General features: G+C 35.3%; 1 protein-coding gene across 2 annotated transcripts in view; it reads left to right on the top strand.

Annotated features, from left to right (window-relative positions):
• The window catches only part of LOC127648630 (uncharacterized), a 138844-nt gene that overhangs the window by 105631 nt on the left and 13662 nt on the right, over window positions 1–19551 (top strand). The window contains exon 1 of one of the 2 annotated variants that reach the window (XM_052133320.1): window positions 18967–18984. The exons of the other annotated variant lie outside the window; for it this stretch is intronic. The gene's annotated coding sequence lies outside the window, so the exon portion shown is untranslated. Of the gene's footprint in view, window positions 1–18966; window positions 18985–19551 lie in introns of those variants that run through there. 2 annotated transcript variants of the gene reach the window in all.

The raw sequence follows: 19551 nt of genomic DNA, 5'->3' as shown, positions 1-19551 counted from the left end.
AAATTCATACATGTAACTTTTATACTGTTGATTTGCTTTTGTTTTGGTTCTTTGTGACTTTGTTCAATCTCAAACCATTATGTTATTGTTATTATGCACACGTATGCAGATTCTAAGTAAACTGTGCAAATATTCAACTGTTTCGTTTTGCTTTAAGTGTATTTTGTAAGTTTGCCGAGTTTAAATTAAAATGTCCTGCTTTGGTCTACGTTCTGGAAGTGTTCTGCTAACTCTCAAAACTAGAATTACAAAACCTAAACCTGAAACTAAAATATATACAAATGAAATATGAATGTGTTTACAAAATAAAAACTAAAACTAACAAAATCATTAATGAAACAAACTAAACTGAATTGTAAAGCAAATTAGAAAACAATATAAAATACAAACTGATTTGAAAATGCAAAACTATAAAAATCTTGGTGCCATCACTTCCCCATAGGCAGAAGCTTTATTGTCGTATTATTGTTTCACTACAAAAACATCAAGACTAAATTCGGTGTATTTTATCACTTGCCTGTTTTAAGGATTTCTCTCCTCATTGTTGGAAATATATAAATTCTCTATGGATTACTTCATAGCCTACATTGTCTCTCTTGCACAATAGAGTCCGGCTGCTCAGTTCCCAGACATGGCTTCTGTTAGTTCACCACCAACAGCATCTTCACTGGAGAAAAACCCTACTAACGTTTAAAATGGTGTGATGAAAATATATTTATCTGAAAGCAAGTCATGTCATCTTTTGTATCACTCATCTGTGGGCAGTGCCCACATACTTTAGACTTCCTGTTTTTACTCAGTATATATTTGAATGGAGACTCTTCATTAATATGAACCTGAAAAAACCCTAGCTGTTGAATTCTCAGTGACAACATCAACCCCGACATTATTCACTTGTTTACACCCATAATGTTCTCTGATTTACACTGTACAACCAATGACCTTCCTCACTTTGTACTCTCACTGGCATTCACCATATGGTTTGTACAAGTGAGTGAATTGGGACATAGCAACTGTCTTAGAGTGCCCATGAGCCAAGATGGCAACATGCAGATTGTGTACTTCCAGGCCACAAAAGCAACTGCCTTTGAGATGAATGGGAATTCTTATAGACCACTCTTTTCAGAATAGAGGGCTACTTTTTTGAATGGCTGTCAATGTAAAAACAGACTTTTTTAGTAAGCTGCAGCATCTGCCAGCAGGGGCTAACTTTTCCTCCAGCCACACCTTCACCCCTGTATTTAAAGACATTTTAATATTTATATTTAAGCCCTTTTTTCTATAAATCTCCACTTTCACATTCTGAAAGTGAAAGTGCAGATTTGTAGTAAAAAGGATATTGTAATATTGACCCGTTTCTCACACACACACATATTATCTCACTTCTGAAGTCATACAGTATATTAAACCACTGGAGTCATATGGATTACTTTTATGCCGCCTTTGTGATTTTTGGAGCTTAAAGTTCTGATCACCATTCACTTGCATTGTACGGACTTGCAGAAATTAGATGTTCTTCTGAAAATCTTTGTTTGTGTTCAGCAGAAGAAAGAAAGCCGTACACATCTGGGATGGCATGAAAGTGAGTAAATGAGAGAATTTTCATTTTTAGGTGATCTATCTCTTTAACAGACATACCAGCTAACTTCCACCTATGAAGAATCACAAAAAGTGCAGAATCTGAACTTAACAAAGGGGCAGATAGCAAAAAATAACAGCGTCTTTAAAGAGTAAATATGTATATATTTTTCCAGAGAAGCAAGAGACTAAGATAGTATTTAAAAGTCTCATAGTACTATTCAAAAGATTAATTCTGTGCTTAGCAGACATTGTGGAAATTACCAAAGAAACCGCTGACAAAAGTTGTGCTTTATTTAAATTTTTTGGTCTGCATTGCTCAAGGCAAATTCACATGACAGCAGAAAATAACACATGAAAGTGAATTAACTTCCCTAAAATAAGACAGTATCATTTTCATGTGTATAATTTTTAGATCAAATCATCTACCTACATTATAGTCACCAGCCAACGGTCCATATGACAAAAACAACTTAATTAACATACTAAATAATGACTTAATACATTTTCAAAAAGTTTTCGTTTGGGGTAGTTTTAGGGGTATTGATGGATTAAAAATAGTATTATTCAGTATAAAAAAAAATATAGAAGTCAATGGAAATCTACACCATTATAAAAAACAAGTGTGTGTGTGTGTGTGTTTGAGATGTGTTCATCTTCAGAGCCGCAGAGTCATACACTATTAAGCTGTTTAGGGGAACACCTGAGGTTAGCTGAGACTGAAAGAACTGAGAAAAAACTGATATATGAAGATGACTCTGACATGAATTATGGCTGGTATTAAGTCTTTATTTAAAGAAAAATTATAAAAACATTTTCACGATATTTTATAGATGAAGTTACACCAATGCTCTGACAAGCCACTTCTGGGTTCTTTTAGTAGCCCAGGAAAAAAGCTGCTGTAAATTGTGCTGAAACTGCCCAAAGAGTGCCGTGTCTGGGGTTGAAACACCCTGTTTTCCGCAGATTATTATTAGGGTTTCTTCTAATTTCCACCTGATTGCTGCATCAGGAAAAACACAGGATTTAACATAAATTATGATAATTCACAGGTCACCGTCATTGTTATCGCGTCTGCTCTGACACAATTAACCCGCAGCAGCAGTTGGTTGATATACATTTTTTATCGTAAAATTACGCAAACTTCTTTTTGCTTTACACAGAGTTTATACGTATAGATCAGAATGAGGAAGTCTGTGCATGTGGTCTCTGATGTGATGCACTTTTTTTTCATATCCATATTTGGATGATTTTGGGCAGCAGCAGCGGCTTCTGGCTTCATGGTTGAATGGATAACATACTATATTTAACAGATGACCACGGATTTCAAGATTATATGAGACATGTATAATATTGTATGCAGTAAATGTTAACAAATATAAACAAAGTGACGGAGTGCCCGCCCTCAGTACAGTGAGCATCAACAGTTTAACAAGATTTCATGTTTAACATGAATTTGAGCTCATTTGAAATTCATACATGTAACTTTTATACTGTTGATTTGCTTTTGTTTTGGTTCTTTGTGACGTTGTTCAATCTCAAACCATTATGTTATTGTTATTATGCACAAGTATGCAGAGTCTAAGTAAACTGTGCAAATATTCAACTGTTTCATTTTGCTTTAAGTGTATTTTGTAAGTTTGCCGAGTTTAAATTAAAATGTCCTGCTTTGGTCTACGTTCTGGAAGTGTTCTGCTAACTCTCAAAACTAGAATTACAAAACCTAAACCTGAAACTAAAATATATACAAATGAAATATGAATGTGTTTACAAAATAAAAACTAAAACTAACAAAATCATTAATGAAACAAACTAAACTGAATTGTAAAGCAAATTAGAAAACAATATAAAATACAAACTGATTTGAAAATGCAAAACTATAAAAATCTTGGTGCCATCACTTCCCCATAGGCAGAAGCTTTATTGTCGTATTATTGTTTCACTACAAAAACATCAAGACTAAATTCGGTGTATTTTATCACTTGCCTGTTTTAAGGATTTCTCTCCTCATTGTTGGAAATATATAAATTCTCTATGGATTACTTCATAGCCTACATTGTCTCTCTTGCACAATAGAGTCCGGCTGCTCAGTTCCCAGACATGGCTTCTGTTAGTTCACCACCAACAGCATCTTCACTGGAGAAAAACCCTACTAACGTTTAAAATGGTGTGATGAAAATATATTTATCTGAAAGCAAGTCATGTCATCTTTTGTATCACTCATCTGTGGGCAGTGCCCACATACTTTAGACTTCCTGTTTTTACTCAGTATATATTTGAATGGAGACTCTTCATTAATATGAACCTGAAAAAACCCTAGCTGTTGAATTCTCAGTGACAACATCAACCCCGACATTATTCACTTGTTTATACCCATAATGTTCTCTGATTTACACTGTACAACCAATGACCTTCCTCACTTTGTACTCTCACTGGCATTCACCATATGGTTTGTACAAGTGAGCGAATTGGGACATAGCAACTGTCTTAGAGTGCCCATGAGCCAAGATGGCAACATGCAGATTGTGTACTTCCAGGCCACAAAAGCAACTGCCTTTGAGATGAATGGGAATTCTTATAGACCACTCTTTTCAGAATAGAGGGCTACTTTTTTGAATGGCTGTCAATGTAAAAACAGACTTTTTTAGTAAGCTGCAGCATCTGCCAGCAGGGGCTAACTTTTCCTCCAGCCACACCTTCACCCCCTGTATTTAAAGACATTTTAATATTTATATTTAAGCCCTTTTTTCTATAAATCTCCACTTTCACATTCTGAAAGTGAAAGTGCAGATTTGTAGTAAAAAAGGATATTGTAATATTGACCCGTTTCTCACACACACACATATTATCTCACTTCTGAAGTCATACAGTATATTAAACCACTGGAGTCATATGGATTACTTTTATGCCGCCTTTGTGATTTTTGGAGCTTAAAGTTCTGATCACCATTCACTTGCATTGTACGGACTTGCAGAAATTAGATGTTCTTCTAAAAATCTTTGTTTGTGTTCAGCAGAAGAAAGAAAGCCGTACACATCTGGGATGGCATGAAAGTGAGTAAATGAGAGAATTTTCATTTTTAGGTGATCTATCTCTTTAACAGACATACCAGCTAACTTCCACCTATGAAGAATCACAAAAAGTGCAGAATCTGAACTTAACAAAGGGGCAGATAGCAAAAAATAACAGCGTCTTTAAAGAGTAAATATGTATATATTTTTCCAGAGAAGCAAGAGACTAAGATAGTATTTAAAAGTCTCATAGTACTATTCAAAAGATTAATTCTGTGCTTAGCAGACATTGTGGAAATTACCAAAGAAACCGCTGACAAAAGTTGTGCTTTATTTAAATTTTTTTGGTCTGCATTGCTCAAGGCAAATTCACATGACAGCAGAAAATAACACATGAAAGTGAATTAACTTCCCTAAAATAAGACAGTATCATTTTCATGTGTATAATTTTTAGATCAAATCATCTACCTACATTATAGTCACCAGCCAACGGTCCATATGACAAAAACAACTTAATTAACATACTAAATAATGACTTAATACATTTTCAAAAAGTTTTCGTTTGGGGTAGTTTTAGGGGTATTGATGGATTAAAAATAGTATTATTCAGTATAAAAAAAAATATAGAAGTCAATGGAAATCTACACCATTATAAAAAACAAGTGTGTGTGTGTGTGTGTTTGAGATGTGTTCATCTTCAGAGCCGCAGAGTCATACACTATTAAGCTGTTTAGGGGAACACCTGAGGTTAGCTGAGACTGAAAGAACTGAGAAAAAACTGATATATGAAGATGACTCTGACATGAATTATGGCTGGTATTAAGTCTTTATTTAAAGAAAAATTATAAAAACATTTTCACGATATTTTATAGATGAAGTTACACCAATGCTCTGACAAGCCACTTCTGGGTTCTTTTAGTAGCCCAGGAAAAAAGCTGCTGTAAATTGTGCTGAAACTGCCCAAAGAGTGCCGTGTCTGGGGTTGAAACACCCTGTTTTCCGCAGATTATTATTAGGGTTTCTTCTAATTTCCACCTGATCGCTGCATCAGGAAAAACACAGGATTTAACATAAATTATGATAATTCACAGGTCACCGTCATTGTTATCGCGTCTGCTCTGACACAATTAACCCGCAGCAGCAGTTGGTTGATATACATTTTTTTATCGTAAAATTACGCAAACTTCTTTTTGCTTTACACAGAGTTTATACGTATAGATCAGAATGAGGAAGTCTGTGCATGTGGTCTCTGATGTGATGCACTTTTTTTTTCATGTCCATATTTGGATGATTTTGGGCAGCAGCAGCGGCTTCTGGCTTCATGGTTGAATGGATAACATACTATATTTAACAGATGACCACGGATTTCAAGATTATATGAGACATGTATAATATTGTATGCAGTAAATGTTAACAAATATAAACAAAGTGACGGAGTGCCCGCCCTCAGTACAGTGAGCATCAACAGTTTAACAAGATTTCATGTTTAACATGAATCTGAGCTCATTTGAAATTCATACATGTAACTTTTATACTGTTGATTTGCTTTTGTTTTGGTTCTTTGTGACTTTGTTCAATCTCAAACCATTATGTTATTGTTATTATGCACACGTATGCTGAGTCTAAGTAAACTGTGCAAATATTCAACTGTTTCATTTTGCTTTAAGCGTATTTTGTAAGTTTGCCGAGTTTAAATTAAAATGTCCTGCTTTGGTCTACGTTCTGGAAGTGTTCTGCTAACTCTCAAAACTAGAATTACAAAACCTAAACCTGAAACTAAAATATATACAAATGAAATATGAATGCGTTTACAAAATATAATCTAAACTAACAAAATCATTAATGAAACAAACTAAACTGAATTGTAAAGCAAATTAGAAAACAATATAAAATACAAACTGATTTGAAAATGCAAAACTATAATAATCTTGGTGCCATCACTTCCCCATAGGCAGAAGCTTTATTGTCGTATTATTGTTTCACTACAAAAACATCAAGACTAAATTCGGTGTATTTTATCACTTGCCTGTTTTAAGGATTTCTCTCCTCATTGTTGGAAATATATAAATTCTCTATGGATTACTTTATAGCCTACATTGTCTCTCTTGCACAATAGAGTCCGGCTGCTCAGTTCCCAGACATGGCTTCTGTTAGTTCACCACCAACAGCATCTTCACTGGAATAAAACCCTACTAATGTTTAAAATGGTGTGATGAGAAAATATTTATCTGAAAGCAAGTAATCTAATCTTTTGTCTCACTCATCTGTGGGCAGTGCCCACATACTTTAGACTTCCTGTTTTTACTCAGTATATTTTTGAATGGAGACTCTTCATTAATATGAACCTGAAAAAACCCTAGCTGTTGAATTCTCAGTGACAACATCAACCCCGACATTATTCACTTGTTTATACCCATAATGTTCTCTGATTTACACTGTACAACCAATGACCTTCCTCACTTTGTACTCTCACTGGCATTCACCATATGGTTTGTACAAGTGAGCGAATTGGGACATAGCAACTGTCTTAGAGTGCCCATGAGCCAAGATGGCAACATGCAGATTGTGTACTTCCAGGCCAGCCAAGCAACTGCCTTTGAGATGAATGGGAATTCTTATAGACCACTCTTTTCAGAATAGAGGGCTACTTTTTTGAATGGCTGTCAATGTAAAAACAGACTTTTTTAGTAAGCTGCAGCATCTGCCAGCAGGGGCTAACTTTTCCTCCAGCCACACCTTCAGCCCCTGTATTTAAATACATTTTAATATTTATATTTAAGCCCTTTTTTCTATAAATCTCCACTTTCACATTCTGAAAGTGAAAGTGCAGATTTGTAGTAAAAAAGGATATTGTAATATTGACCCGTTTCTCACACACACACATATTATCTCACTTCTGAAGTCATACAGTATATTAAACCACTGGAGTCATATGGATTACTTTTATGCTGCCTTTGTGATTTTTGGAGCTTAAAGTTCTGATCACCATTCACTTGCATTGTACGGACTTGCAGAAATTAGATGTTCTTCTAAAAATCTTTGTTTGTTTTCAGCAGAAGAAAGAAAGTCGTACACATCTGGGATGGCATGAAAGTGAGTAAATGAGAGAATTTTCATTTTTAGGTGATCTATCTCTTTAACAGACATACCAGCTAACTTCCACCTATGAAGAATCACAAAAAGTGCAGAATTTGAACTTAACAAAGGGGCAGATAGCAAAAAATAACAGCGTCTTTAAAGAGTAAATATGTATATATTTTTCCAGAGAAGCAAGAGACTAAGATAGTATTTAAAAGTCTCATAGTACTATTCAAAAGATTAATTCTGTGCTTAGCAGACATTGTGGAAATTACCAAAGAAACCGCTGACAAAAGTTGTGCTTTATTTAAATTTTTTTGGTCTGCATTGCTCAAGGCAAATTCACATGACAGCAGAAAATAACACATGAAAGTGAATTAACTTCCCTAAAATAAGACAGTATCATTTTCATGTGTATAATTTTTAGATCAAATCATCTACCTACATTATAGTCACCAGCCAACGGTCCATATGACAAAAACAACTTAATTAACATACTAAATAATGACTTAATACATTTTCAAAAAGTTTTCGTTTGGGGTAGTTTTAGGGGTATTGATGGATTAAAAATAGTATTATTCAGTATAAAAAAAAAATATAGAAGTCAATGGAAATCTACACCATTATAAAAAACAAGTGTGTGTGTGTGTGTGTTTGAGATGTGTTCATCTTCAGAGCCGCAGAGTCATACACTATTAAGCTGTTTAGGGGAACACCTGAGGTTAGCTGAGACTGAAAGAACTGAGAAAAAACTGATATATGAAGATGACTCTGACATGAATTATGGCTGGTATTAAGTCTTTATTTAAAGAAAAATTATAAAAACATTTTCACGATATTTTATAGATGAAGTTACACCAATGCTCTGACAAGCCACTTCTGGGTTCTTTTAGTAGCCCAGGAAAAAAGCTGCTGTAAATTGTGCTGAAACTGCCCAAAGAGTGCCGTGTCTGGGGTTGAAACACCCTGTTTTCCGCAGATTATTATTAGGGTTTCTTCTAATTTCCACCTGATTGCTGCATCAGGAAAAACACAGGATTTAACATAAATTATGATAATTCACAGGTCACCGTCATTGTTATCGCGTCTGCTCTGACACAATTAACCCGCAGCAGCAGTTGGTTGATATACATTTTTTATCGTAAAATTACGCAAACTTCTTTTTGCTTTACACAGAGTTTATACGTATAGATCAGAATGAGGAAGTCTGTGCATGTGGTCTCTGATGTGATGCACTTTTTTTTCATATCCATATTTGGATGATTTTGGGCAGCAGCAGCGGCTTCTGGCTTCATGGTTGAATGGATAACATACTATATTTAACAGATGACCACGGATTTCAAGATTATATGAGACATGTATAATATTGTATGCAGTAAATGTTAACAAATATAAACAAAGTGACGGAGTGCCCGCCCTCAGTACAGTGAGCATCAACAGTTTAACAAGATTTCATGTTTAACATGAATTTGAGCTCATTTGAAATTCATACATGTAACTTTTATACTGTTGATTTGCTTTTGTTTTGGTTCTTTGTGACGTTGTTCAATCTCAAACCATTATGTTATTGTTATTATGCACAAGTATGCAGAGTCTAAGTAAACTGTGCAAATATTCAACTGTTTCATTTTGCTTTAAGTGTATTTTGTAAGTTTGCCGAGTTTAAATTAAAATGTCCTGCTTTGGTCTACGTTCTGGAAGTGTTCTGCTAACTCTCAAAACTAGAATTACAAAACCTAAACCTGAAACTAAAATATATACAAATGAAATATGAATATGTTTACAAAATAAAAACTAAAACTAACAAAATCGTTAATGAAACAAACTAAACTGAATTGTAAAGCAAATTAGAAAACAATATAAAATACAAACTGATTTGAAAATGCAAAACTATAAAAATCTTGGTGCCATCACTTCCCCATAGGCAGAAGCTTTATTGTCGTATTATTGTTTCACTACAAAAACATCAAGACTAAATTCGGTGTATTTTATCACTTGCCTGTTTTAAGGATTTCTCTCCTCATTGTTGGAAATATATAAATTCTCTATGGATTACTTCATAGCCTACATTGTCTCTCTTGCACAATAGAGTCCGGCTGCTCAGTTCCCAGACATGGCTTCTGTTAGTTCACCACCAACAGCATCTTCACTGGAGAAAAACCCTACTAACGTTTAAAATGGTGTGATGAAAATATATTTATCTGAAAGCAAGTCATGTCATCTTTTGTCTCACTCATCTGTGGGCAGTGCCCACATACTTTAGACTTCCTGTTTTTACTCAGTATATATTTGAATGGAGACTCTTCATTAATATGAACCTGAAAAAACCCTAGCTGTTGAATTCTCAGTGACAACATCAACCCCGACATTATTCACTTGTTTATACCCATAATGTTCTCTGATTTACACTGTACAACCAATGACCTTCCTCACTTTGTACTCTCACTGGCATTCACCATATGGTTTGTACAAGTGAGTGAATTGGGACATAGCAACTGTCTTAGAGTGCCCATGAGCCAAGATGGCAACATGCAGATTGTGTACTTCCAGGCCACAAAAGCAACTGCCTTTGAGATGAATGGGAATTCTTATAGACCACTCTTTTCAGAATAGAGGGCTACTTTTTTGAATGGCTGTCAATGTAAAAACAGACTTTTTAGTAAGCTGCAGCATCTGCCAGCAGGGGCTAACTTTTCCTCCAGCCACACCTTCACCCCTGTATTTAAAGACATTTTAATATTTATATTTAAGCCCTTTTTTCTATAAATCTCCACTTTCACATTCTGAAAGTGAAAGTGCAGATTTGTAGTAAAAAAGGATATTGTAATATTGACCCGTTTCTCACACACACACATATTATCTCACTTCTGAAGTCATACAGTATATTAAACCACTGGAGTCATATGGATTACTTTTATGCCGCCTTTGTGATTTTTGGAGCTTAAAGTTCTGATCACCATTCACTTGCATTGTACGGACTTGCAGAAATTAGATGTTCTTCTAAAAATCTTTGTTTGTTTTCAGCAGAAGAAAGAAAGTCGTACACATCTGGGATGGCATGAAAGTGAGTAAATGAGAGAATTTTCATTTTTAGGTGATCTATCTCTTTAACAGACATACCAGCTAACTTCCACCTATGAAGAATCACAAAAAGTGCAGAATCTGAACTTAACAAAGGGGCAGATAGCAAAAAATAACAGTGTCTTTAAAGAGTAAATATGTATATATTTTTCCAGAGAAGCAAGAGACTAAGATAGTATTTAAAAGTCTCATAGTACTATTCAAAAGATTAATTCTGTGCTTAGCAGACATTGTGGAAATTACCAAAGAAACCGCTGACAAAAGTTGTGCTTTATTTAAATTTTTTGGTCTGCATTGCTCAAGGCAAATTCACATGACAGCAGAAAATAACACATGAAAGTGAATTAACTTCCCTAAAATAAGACAGTATCATTTTCATGTGTATAATTTTTAGATCAAATCATCTACCTACATTATAGTCACCAGCCAACGGTCCATATGACAAAAACAACTTAATTAACATACTAAATAATGACTTAATACATTTTCAAAAAGTTTTCGTTTGGGGTAGTTTTAGGGGTATTGATGGATTAAAAATAGTATTATTCAGTATAAAAAAAAATATAGAAGTCAATGGAAATCTACACCATTATAAAAAACAAGTGTGTGTGTGTGTGTGTTTGAGATGTGTTCATCTTCAGAGCCGCAGAGTCATACACTATTAAGCTGTTTAGGGGAACACCTGAGGTTAGCTGAGACTGAAAGAACTGAGAAAAAACTGATATATGAAGATGACTCTGACATGAATTATGGCTGGTATTAAGTCTTTATTTAAAGAAAAATTATAAAAACATTTTCACGATATTTTATAGATGAAGTTACACCAATGCTCTGACAAGCCACTTCTGGGTTCTTTTAGTAGCCCAGGAAAAAAGCTGCTGTAAATTGTGCTGAAACTGCCCAAAGAGTGCCGTGTCTGGGGTTGAAACACCCTGTTTTCCGCAGATTATTATTAGGGTTTCTTCTAATTTCCACCTGATTGCTGCATCAGGAAAAACACAGGATTTAACATAAATTATGATAATTCACAGGTCACCGTCATTGTTATCAGCGTCTGCTCTGACACAATTAACCCGCAGCAGCAGTTGGTTGATATACATTTTTTATCGTAAAATTACGCAAACTTCTTTTTGCTTTACACAGAGTTTATACGTATAGATCAGAATGAGGAAGTCTGTGCATGTGGTCTCTGATGTGATGCACTTTTTTTTCATATCCATATTTGGATGATTTTGGGCAGCAGCAGCGGCTTCTGGCTTCATGGTTGAATGGATAACATACTATATTTAACAGATGACCACGGATTTCAAGATTATATGAGACATGTATAATATTGTATGCAGTAAATGTTAACAAATATAAACAAAGTGACGGAGTGCCGCCCTCAGTACAGTGAGCATCAACAGTTTAACAAGATTTCATGTTTAACATGAATTTGAGCTCATTTGAAATTCATACATGTAACTTTTATACTGTTGATTTGCTTTTGTTTTGGTTCTTTGTGACTTTGTTCAATCTCAAACCATTATGTTATTGTTATTATGCACAAGTATGCAGAGTCTAAGTAAACTGTGCAAATATTCAACTGTTTCATTTTGCTTTAAGTGTATTTTGTAAGTTTGCCGAGTTTAAATTAAAATGTCCTGCTTTGGTCTACGTTCTGGAAGTGTTCTGCTAACTCTCAAAACTAGAATTACAAAACCTAAACCTGAAACTAAAATATATACAAATGAAATATGAATATGTTTACAAAATAAAAACTAAAACTAACAAAATCATTAATGAAACAAACTAAACTGAATTGTAAAGCAAATTAGAAAACAATATAAAATACAAACTGATTTGAAAATGCAAAACTATAATAATCTTGGTGCCATCACTTCCCCATAGGCAGAAGCTTTATTGTCGTATTATTGTTTCACTACAAAAACATCAAGACTAAATTCGGTGTATTTTATCACTTGCCTGTTTTAAGGATTTCTCTCCTCATTGTTGGAAATATATAAATTCTCTATGGATTACTTCATAGCCTACATTGTCTCTCTTGCACAATAGAGTCCGGCTGCTCAGTTCCCAGACATGGCTTCTGTTAGTTCACCACCAACAGCATCTTCACTGGTATAAAACCCTACTAATGTTTAAAATGGTGTGATGAGAAAATATTTATCTGAAAGCAAGTAATCTAATCTTTTGTCTCACTCATCTGTGGGCAGTGCCCACATACTTTAGACTTCCTGTTTTTACTCAGTATATTTTTGAATGGAGACTCTTCATTAATATGAACCTGAAAAAACCCTAGCTGTTGAATTCTCAGTGACAACATCAACCCCGACATTATTCACTTGTTTATACCCATAATGTTCTCTGATTTACACTGTACAACCAATGACCTTCCTCACTTTGTACTCTCACTGGCATTCACCATATGGTTTGTACAAGTGAGTGAATTGGGACATAGCAACTGTCTTAGAGTGCCCATGAGCCAAGATGGCAACATGCAGATTGTGTACTTCCAGGCCACAAAAGCAACTGCCTTTGAGATGAATGGGAATTCTTATAGACCACTCTTTTCAGAATAGAGGGCTATTTTTTTGAATGGCTGTCAATGTAAAAACAGACTTTTTTAGTAAGTTGCAGCATCTGCCAGCAGGGGCTAACTTTTCCTCCAGCCACACCTTCACCCCCTGTATTTAAAGACATTTTAATATTTATATTTAAGCCCTTTTTTCTATAAATCTCCACTTTCACATTCTGAAAGTGAAAGTGGAGATTTGTAGTAAAAAAGGATATTGTAATATTGAACAGTTTCTCACACACACACATATTATCTCACTTCTGAAGTCATACAGTATATTAAACCACTGGAGTCATATGGATTACTTTTATGCTGCCTTTGTGATTTTTGGAGCTTAAAGTTCTGATCACCATTCACTTGCATTGTATGGACTTGCAGAAATTAGATGTTCTTCTAAAAATCTTTGTTTGTGTTCAGCAGAAGAAAGAAAGCAGAACACATCTGGGATGGCATGAAAGTGAGTAAATGAGAGAATTTTCATTTTTAGGTGATCTATCTCTTTAACAGACATACCAGCTAACTTCCACCTATGAAGAATCACAAAAAGTGCAGAATTTGAACTTAACAAAGGGGCAGATAGCAAAAATAACAGTGTCTTTAAAGAGTAAATATGTATATATTTTTCCAGAGAAGCAAGAGACTAAAACAGTATTTAAAAGTCTCATAGTACTATTCAAAAGATTAATTCTGTGCTTCTATCACACCCAGGCCGTGCCCCCCTTGCAGGTCCGAGCTCACTCAACGAGGAGTGTTGCGTCCTCATGGGCACTGGCCAGGGGTACCTCCCTAGCAGACATTTGTAGAGCAGCGGGTTGGGCAACACCCAACAACTTACGAGATATTACAGTCTCAGGGTTGAGTCAGTTTCATCCCGTGTTTTCTCAGGTCCGAGCCAGTAGAACTCGGTAACACGCTGATGGGCTAGCCGGGTGAATCGCTTGCATATAACGCCCTTTCCCTCGGTTGAGGTAAAATCTCCTTTTTTTCCCAGGAGATTCCACATCTCGAATCACTGGTCGATTCCTCCCTAGCCCTTATGGGTCCACAGTTCAGCGGAGGAACTTGCCGACCTAGGAATCCTACTCGGACTCCCCCTGTGTGTATTTTCCGTGATACAGTCCCTTTACGAGCGGACCCGCGTTTTCCTTGGGTAAGTTTCGGCTGCCCCCCGGTTGCCGTGTTGTAGCAACTCCCCCTCGCTGAGGCTGGATCTACCACCGCGCCACTTCCACGTGTCGCCTAAAAACACATGTGATGTATTCGCTACTTTACCTCCCCGCTGGGTAGGTGTGGTCTCCGCAGGGTCTTTTCCCCCTGAAAGAATAGGAAATTGGGTAATACCCCCTTCCCTCAATGCATGTAAGGCCCCGGCTGTCTATTACTCTATGCGAGAAACATAGAGAGTAAAGAGGTCCGGCCAGGCTTGGCCCATTCCCAGGTTTTTTTTTTGGGCATTGGGGAAGGGTACGTGCAGTCTGACACAGCCGGTCGTTTGGCACGTAAGAAATACCTGCCCGCTCCTGTGTCAGCAGAACACGTACACGGCTCAGCGCATGGCGGATTTAAATTGGACCCCTAGTGTTGCTTCTCCGACACAACGTCGAAGAGAGCGACAGACGGGGAACGTCTAGGTTACGGATGTATCCTCCGTTCCCTGATGGAGGTTGTGTCTTCCCGGCCACGTCGCTGAGCCGAACCGCTGTAGTGGCCAGAACCATTTCCGGCTCCTCAGAAAAATCCTGAATGAACTCTAGTATTTCCTCGCCTTTATACCTGTATGTCCGGGGGCGGGGTATGCAAATACTGGCTGCCAACTTCTCATTGGCCTTTTTTCATAGATCAGAGGTATATTCGGTGCTCAAGAGAGACCCCTAGTGTCGCTTCTCCGACACAACGTCTCATTCCCTCCATCAGGGAACGGAGGTTACATCCGTGACCTAGACGTTTTCCACAGATTATTATTAGGGTTTCTTCTAATTTCCACCTGATCGCTGCATCAGGAAAAACACAGGATTTAACATAAATTATGATAATTCACGGGTCACCATCATTGTTATCGCGTCTGCTCTGACACAATTAACCCGCAGCAGCAGTTGGTTGATATAAATTTTTTTATCGAAAAATTACGCAAACTTCGAGCGCAAATTGCTGTTTTTTTATTTCCAAAGTGTAGTCGCTGTGTCAGATATGAGGTCAAATATAATCCAACGATGATCTTATATGATCAGATGTAACGGATCCCGTCTCCACCACCGCAGCACATGGACTGCTGTTTGTGAAAGGAAAAGTGAATAATAATAATGTCATACTGTGAAAATGATGTATTTGCATTTATTTTGAATGCAGTAAATAATATTGTTCTATCGAAAATGGCTGTTATTAAGATTTGATATGGAATATGATCATGCTGAAGTAAAATATGATTTATTGTATGTGGGTTAATAATTACAGCAGTTAAGACACATATTGTATGTCTGATGGTAGTTTTAATTTCTAAGTACACAAATTATTAGGCTTTAGAAGTGTTAACCATGTGAGAATGTGTATTCATCAACCTGTTCAGCAGTTAACTGTTTTGTGTCTTTTATACTTTGTGGCAAAAACATCACTAGCCATAAAATCATTGTATAAGAGGACTTTGAGATATTGCTGTTTTTATTCTGACAAGGCTCTTTTGAGGAGAGGATACATCTGTTAATTTTATGGGCACTCTGTCGACATTTATACGCAGATAAATCAATGAAGTGATTCTTAAACGAGAGAGAGACTAGCATCAGAGGATACATAAACAATGCTCTTCTAAAAAAATATTAAATAAAATTTAATGTATATCCTTAAATACCTTAATTTAGTACTGGCAAAGTGAAACAACTAACAAAATGTGAGTAGGAGATTTTGTAAGAGAGATTTATTACTTGGCGAAAAAATCCAAAATGTCATATTTCTTTTCTTAAGACTGGAGTGTTATTGGCTGGTCTGTGACAGACATGTTATCTGTCAAATCACAGCACTGCAAGCTCACACAGCTCTATAAAAGTGCCACACTCAAGTAGTCTATCTACATACTCCAGCTGATCCTGACGGAGACAAGACACTCAAAAAGTACTGTAGTTTCAAGGAGAATTAGGTATGTCACTTACTGCAGTGTTTTTAGTGATATAATATCACTATATAGTGTTAACATTTTTTACAACTTATTAAGTGTTACCTAATTTGGTATAGGAGGCAAATTGTTGCTTGTCTACATAATACAATTGTCTAGACATGAAAACTATTGCTTAAATTAATAAAAGCATGTATCAATTTCTCCAACAGAATCCTGAGCAAAAGAGTCTGAGCAAATAAGCGGTAATGTCCTGAACAATACATTCCTGAACAAGAACCAATAACCTCACATAGATTTGTTTGTTGAAAAAAAAAAAACATGAAATACACCCATATGGATAGAGACAATTTTTCTTCTTCAAATGATGCTTTACATTCACCTGTTGGTCTTTCACAGCTCATAATTAAAGCTGAATAATTATTGTGAAATTAGTGATTTTGACAAATGTTTCAGCTCATTATGTCTAATTCCAGCATGCAATATTATAAATCAAACTATCATAATTCACTTGGGAGTAACATTAAACAAATACATGAACAAAAACATTTGCTGAAACGCTGTTGAAATGTTGGATCCCTGTATAGAATATTACTAAATAATATATCTTAATAGATGAAAGTTGTATTTTTCTGTCTCTTTTAAGGCATCACACACCTAAAGAAATTCACAGCAGTATTTCAATTACAGGAACAGCTAAAATGGGGGGTAACAATGGACATGAAATTGAAAAAAGAGAAAGAGCAGAGAGGGAGCGCAATGAAGCTCAAGATCAATTGTACAGAATACAAAGAGAAAAAGAATGTGAGAAACAAGCAATTCAGGAACAATTGAACAGATTACAAAGAGAAAGAGATTTTGAGAAAATGAAAGAAGAAGATAAGAAGAAAATGGACACGGAGAACAGAGCTAAAGAACAAGAAGAAAAGAAAAGAATTCACCAAGATAAGCAAAACTCAGAAAAAGAAAACACAAACTAATACTACAACTAAAAGTTCTTATGGATTATCATTTATTTTATTTTATTTTTTAATAATGGGAGACTCTATCCATCATAAAGTACAAATGTATTAATAAAATGCTTAATGACATATTGTAGCATTCTTGTTCATGAAAGTGATGTATATGTAAATATGTGACCAAATGATGTAAATAAATGACCAAAAACAAAAACATGTACTAATTTTCTAAATGCTTCTGAAACCTCCTGATTATCCATGAGTTCAATAAAACTTTTTTGAAGGAAACCATGAAACCCTTGTCAGATCTTTAATAATCTTGGATAATTTTTATTAAGATAAATTGAGACCAAACAAATACTTTAAACCTAATACACTGTTTTGTGTAGAAAGACCTACAAAATAAATGACATCTAATAAAAAACACATATAATTCATTTTTGTTTTCTCTGTATAAAATATTTCAAGTACTGTATAAGTGTTGATTCAGAGATATGTTTTGGATGTGGCACCAAAAAGAGAAATAGCAATAGCGCACATGTTCACAGAACTATTATGCCCCTTCAGACTTTCATGTGCTTTATACATTATTTATGGAAGGTTATAAAAGTATGGGGCTTAAACAGGACACAATGTTCTCCTTATGAGGCTCATAATAAAAGATGCAGTTAGATCGTGTGATAATCTGAGAGGAATCTTGAAAATGCTGATCCCATTCTTCTAATGACATTTTGGAATTTGAGTTTTAACACATTACCAAAGAGCACATTTGCATAAATATTTGGTTATCTACTAGATTGCCAGATTGTGAGACCTGATCAGATATTTCTCCATCAGAGCTTCACTGGCTAAAACTGAAACTAAAATGTTTCACACACACACACACACACACACACACACACACACACACACACACACACACACACACACACACACACACACACAGACACAAATGTTGTGTTTCCATGTTTTATGGGGACTTTCCATAGACATAATGGTTTTTATACTGTACAAACTTTATATTCTATCCCCTAAACCTAACCCTACCCCTAAACCTAACCCTCACAGAAAACTTTCTGCATTTTTACATTTTCAAAAAACATAATTTAGTATGATTTATAAGCTGTTTTCCTCATGGGGACCGACAAAATGTCCCCACAAGGTCAAAAATTTCGGGTTTTACTATCCTTATGGGGACATTTGGTCCCCACAAAGTGATAAATACACGCTCACACACACACACACACACACACACACACACACACACACACACACACACACACACACACACACACACACACACACACACACACACACACGTTTCTTTTAACAAAAGCATTGATTTTAAAGCTAGAAGTGTAGTACATAATGTAATTTTCATGCACACATACAGTATACAAACACTTAATGTGCTACTTTAAGTGTGCTTATTATGTGTGTATGTCTGAAAGTTTTACTCATTTGCATATACTTATGTTAAAGAGATTGTTGTCTGACCAATTACAGTGTTGCAAGGAGTGGCCTTGCTTTACAAAACCATATAAAGATGTGTTTTGATGTCAGGGAACAAATCATACTGGAGTTAAAATTGTGAAAAAGGTACGTTGCACACAGCTCACAATTTAAGAGGAGATTGGTGTTGTTGTTTTGTTGGTTTGATTGTTATCACAATGGCTATTTTTCAGTAAATAAGGTTTTGAGTATAATTTTTGGATTAATGCTTGTTTTATTTAGCAGTGGTTTTGTACATTGGTTTCAAACATGGTTATAAATCAGAATAAGGTTTGATTCTATCATCCAAACAAAAATTCCAATTATCATCATATTTTTATAATCACTTTAGGATAAACAAGTGAACACAATATAACCACAATGTCAACTTTATAATGAATATAAATGTAAAAATTGCAAAAGTTTGAACTGTGTTCTTGGGACATGGTATTTCTCATAAATTTCAGGTTGAGGTCAGTTATCACATGTGTTATATTTTTATTTAATTTTATATGATTGATTAACACAGCATTAGTTGGCAAATACTGTGGGTTATGTTCACTTGATATCTTTTATGTTACCTTTTAATTTTTTGTTTCTTTATCATTTGGTTTTAATTATTGTTTTACATAACTGATGAAAAGCCATGATATCCTTTTATTCCTTATAATACAG

This window comes from Xyrauchen texanus, chromosome 9 (genome assembly GCF_025860055.1).
Source record: "Xyrauchen texanus isolate HMW12.3.18 chromosome 9, RBS_HiC_50CHRs, whole genome shotgun sequence".
In the NCBI taxonomy this organism is placed as follows: Eukaryota; Metazoa; Chordata; class Actinopteri; order Cypriniformes; family Catostomidae; genus Xyrauchen; species Xyrauchen texanus.
The sequence above is the reverse complement of the archived record's forward strand: the minus strand, read 5'-3'. Positions and strand labels throughout refer to the sequence as shown.